We start from the raw sequence: 4,878 nt of genomic DNA on the forward strand, positions 1-4,878 counted from the left end.
GGTAACAATTGGAAAAAAGCTACCCTTCTTAGACAATTCCCTCTTATCTATAGTGACTATATGTAATAAGAGCTTAGCTATCCCTATCTTCAAAGGCACATGAAAGGGCAACACATGTGGCTTTCCCACAATCCCATATACTCTTATTATAGTTGAAACAATGTAAGGGATTATATCCCCCCAATTATGACTAACCAATAGTCCTTGTGCATGGTCCTTAGGTCTAACCAATTCGAACAATGCTTGTGGAATTCTGGGGCTATCACTTTTTGAGAGAAACCTAAGCTTTGAAGAAAAGTATCTATCAAATCTCACATAATTGGCATATGTAGCTTCTGAAGTCATAACTACACTCCATAGCTGCATTGGATTCCTCTCTCCATCCCTAATCATTTCTAGCTCCATACCCTTGGAAAAGAAGGTAAATCCCTTGTACAAGCATACATGCATAAGCAATGAATACCAATAAAATGGTTTATCCACCTTTCCCCGTGCTATTCCCACCAAACCATTGTGAATTTCTTTGGCAAGAAAAGTAGAAAAATCCAAAATAGTGCTCATCTCAAATTGAAGAGTTTGAGCCATGATAAGGAAAATAGAGCCTGGAATTTGATCAACTTCATCTATCCCAAAAATCTTTAAAAGAGAAAAATACAGTGCTTGAGCTCTCAGATTGAAATGTCTTCTCAACAATGGCTTTGGGGTACTGCCTATAATCATAGGCAAGGTGCCAATTTTAGCAACATGCTCCTATACTGGCCCTATTCTTAGATGAATTCTTTGTGCATCATACCTTGCTTGAAGGTCATCCATATCAATAGTGTCATGAAGGTCATCCATATCAATAGTGTCATGTACAGCATGGTTAGGATTGAGGTTGAAAACCTCACTAATAAATTCAGGGCAAATCTGAAAGAGATTCACTCCAGCATGGTTTTTTACCCACACTATAATTGGATCATATTTCTTTGCCAGATCCATCAATAAATCAATATCAAAGAAAACTATGGGGACTTTTAATTTACCAATATCGAACTCCCATGTATTTCTCATAGGAGTATCCAATTTTTGCTCTAAAAACCATTTCTTAAACAACTCTAGACCCCCCATAGAAACCTAGGCATCTCTTCCCCAATTTGCTTTGTCATAGAAACCTTTTGCTACAGCCACTCTCAGGTGTTTTGGAATGAGTTCCCCCCCCCCCCCCCCCCTTAGTTATTTCATGTACTGATAAGGGGAATTGTTCAAGAAAATCATCATGCATAGAACATTTCAAATAATTTTTTTGCCTAGTGAATTCTTTTCGGGGAGGCATTTTCAATTAAACCCTAAAAAATTTACAACAGTAGATACTTGAATTTTTAAAACAGTTACAGAATATTTACCTATTAGAATTTGCACTTCTGCACTGTGTGATTTCTTCTACAATTTTACTAGATTGCTAGCTAAAATTTTTGTGCCCTGGCTTTGAGAATTTTTTATGCCCTAATGATCTTTCTACGCCTTGGTAATTCATTAATGGTTAGATCGTGAGTTCTTTTCAAACAATGAAATCGCACGAACCAAATTTGCACCATATTTACTCTCAGTAACTGTTACCTGCAAATTGCAACTAAATTTGAATCCTATCCATAGATTTTCACCAGATCAAATGGCTTTGATTTAAAAGGAAAAAAGCTTTATGGCTTTGAAAACAAGGCTATGTGTCACAATATTGCTTGCCCACATTTCTTATATTTCTTGTACCTTAGAATTATAGGGAAGTGTCGCTCATTGATCAGGACAAGATCAATGATCAAATCAATTCACATTTGAACAAAATCCAGTCAGCTATACTAACCAATAGGAAACCTTCATATGAGTTTGTACCTTCTTACAACTTCCATGCCAGCAGGTCCCATATCTTCTTCCGAGCAAGAAGGTACTTGACATCATTCATTCCACGTTTCATGTTGGCACATTCCCACTTTTCTAATTTGACAAGCATCTTCAAATTGCAGGATTGCACCAGTCATCGATCTTCAAAAGATTAATGGTGGTAGTGCTTATAGCCTAAAAAACTTCTGAGTTATAATTTTAGACATCACAATAGATACGTGTTTGCAAGCGCCCCTCATTGATTAGGACAAGATCAATGGTGCAAAACAATTATGCATTTTATGCTCACATCATCCACCTGGGCCAATGAAGTGACTACTTTCAATCCATATCCTATGACTCATCTGACCATTGCATTAATTTTTGAAACTTTCCACACCTACATCATAAATTTTTCTAGCTAAGCACAAGTGGTAGACCACATGCCATGACTCGATACTTTTCTATAATCTGGTCCCATTGTGACACATGTCACAAAGGCACATACCCGCATTCCTTAAATCTCTAACACCTTCATAATGTGGAACTATGCTAACTCTCAATCTTTGAATGATCTACGACTGATGAGTCTTCACTTCCATTTGGCAGACAAACTTCTTTAGTGGCACATCTGGCAATACACGCTAGCGATCATTTTACAGCATGGCACACCGTAGCATATAGTTAAAATTTCTTGACCCCACCTTGCCACACGTCCAAAAATTGCTTGCCCACATTAGCTATCTCTCGTAGAGCTTCAAATTGCAGGCATGCACTAGCCTTTGATCGTTGACAAATCAATGGTTATAAAATCATGGGTTTCAAATACCACGCTGGCTGAAGTGATGAATAAAATATCTCCATCCATTCCAACTTGTCTGACACTTGCCATGGAAGACATCCCAACATCATCCTTGAGAACAACATGTTTGATACAATTGTTAATTTTGTATTGTCTTTGATGTTACACAAATGTCATATCAGTCATCAGCCAAGTCTACCGAGCTCAGATGATTAGCAAAGTAATTTACAGTGTCTACCAAACGTTTCTAAACATTACACAATAAAGTTAGTTCTTACCGAGCTCACTCGGGCATCAAAGGATTTTGTAACAGAATGTTAGTGTTAACTGAGCTCCCAAGGTTAACGAAGAAAAGTCAGTTCTTACGAAGCTCACTCAGGCATCAAAGGATTTTGTAATAGAAAGTTAGTGTTAACCAAGCTTCCAAGGTTAAGAAAGAAAAATCAATGTCTACCGAGCCCACTCAGGCATGAAAGTATTTTGTAGTAGAAAGTTAGTGTTGACCAAGCTCCCAAGGCTAACAAAGAAAATTCAATGTCTACCAAGCTCACTTGGTCATCAAAGATAATGTGGCAAAAAGCATAGCTTTTACCAAGCTCATAAGGCCAGCAAAGGAAGGTCAATGTTAATGGAGTTTACTCAATCTCCAAAGGATTTTTGTAGGGTTTGTAGTGTTTACAAAGCTTCACTTGCTTAACACTAGAAAACCATTATGAGCAGTGGTTACCGAGCTAGGTCGTTTAGCGAAGGATTTTATTATTTTGATAATAAGTTCAATTGTTTCATGCAATAAGTGTAGCCGACTGATGTGATGATCTTTTTAGTTGTTGTAACTTATATTTTAGTCGATTTGATAATCTAAAAGGTATATATATAGATGTTCAAGTTGTGAATTAAAGGGTGTGTGGAGATATATGAATGAAGATGGAATAAGTGAATATTGAGCAAATTTTAATGAAGGATTAGATATCCTAGATGAGCTACAAAGTTGTATTCGATCAATAAGGATCCAGTAAATCAAAATAAAGATTTGTAATCAAAAAAAGATAAGTTGCATATTATTCAGGTCACTTCATTATTTCTTTCTAATCATTGTAACAGTGAATCCAAAATCTCTTTATAGAGTTGGTTTAATAGCCATTTTGTAAATCCTCTAACAAGGTGACAGTTTAGTTGAATTGTTGTAAAGACCTCTAACAAGGCCACTCCTAACAAGGTGATCAAATCCTCTAACAAGGTCACACCTAACAGTGTGTATTATAACCTTTAACAGGGTTGGCTCCTAACAGGGCTCATTTTAGAAAAGTGAAAATTGGTGACTAGTTACTTGGTGGTTTTTCCCATATTGAGTTTCCACGTTAAATCTAGTGTCTATTGTGTTCATTTATTTAACCTTTGGCATGCATATTAACTATTATGAATGCTAGATGATTAATAACTAGTTAACCTATCGAGTTATAGTATTCTTGCACTATTTACCAAGTTGTAGTAGTAAGTAAGCATTATAGACATCTAATGGATTTTTGGAATTGTTTTTGTGGTAACTAATTCACCCCTCCCCTCTCAGTTACTTCATCTATATTTCCAACAATTGTTATCAGATCTTTTGGTGCTTATAGGATAAGATTTCAAGGATCTAAGCTAAAGATCAGGATGTCTTATAAGAGAGAAATTCCAAGACTTAATAGGGACAACTTCTCAGCATGGCAAGGGTTGATGAGACTTCATCTAGCTTCTATTGGAGATATAGGACTAAAATACCTTGATGAAAAATATGCAGAACCATCTGGTACACTATCTATCAATGATATTGCTAAAAAGAAGACCCACAACATTATGATGATAGATATAGCATCTACTCTGAGTTATGAGGAATTTAATGACATCAAGGACTACAAATCTACCTTTGAAATTTGGGAAAAGCTAAAAGAAATCTACGGAGGAGATGATAATGTAAGAAAAGCCAAAGCAATAAGTCTAAGAGGACAATTTGATCAGATGAGGATGAGAGAGGATGAAAACATTGCAAAATATGTTGAAAGAGTCAAAGCATGTGTCAGTGCAATCAAAGCATCTAGAGGAGATATCAAGGAGGAGATAGTAATAAGTAAAGTTCTTAGAACTCTACTTCCCATTGATGTAATCAGAGTTTCTACAATTCAAGAAAGAAGATGTGAAGCAAATCATAAGATAAATCTAGAGGCCATAGTTGTAAAATT

The sequence above is a fragment of the Cupressus sempervirens genome, chromosome 7 (genome assembly GCF_028749045.1).
Source record: "Cupressus sempervirens isolate cs-2001-9-10 chromosome 7, ASM2874904v1, whole genome shotgun sequence".
Classification (NCBI taxonomy): Eukaryota; Viridiplantae; Streptophyta; class Pinopsida; order Cupressales; family Cupressaceae; genus Cupressus; species Cupressus sempervirens.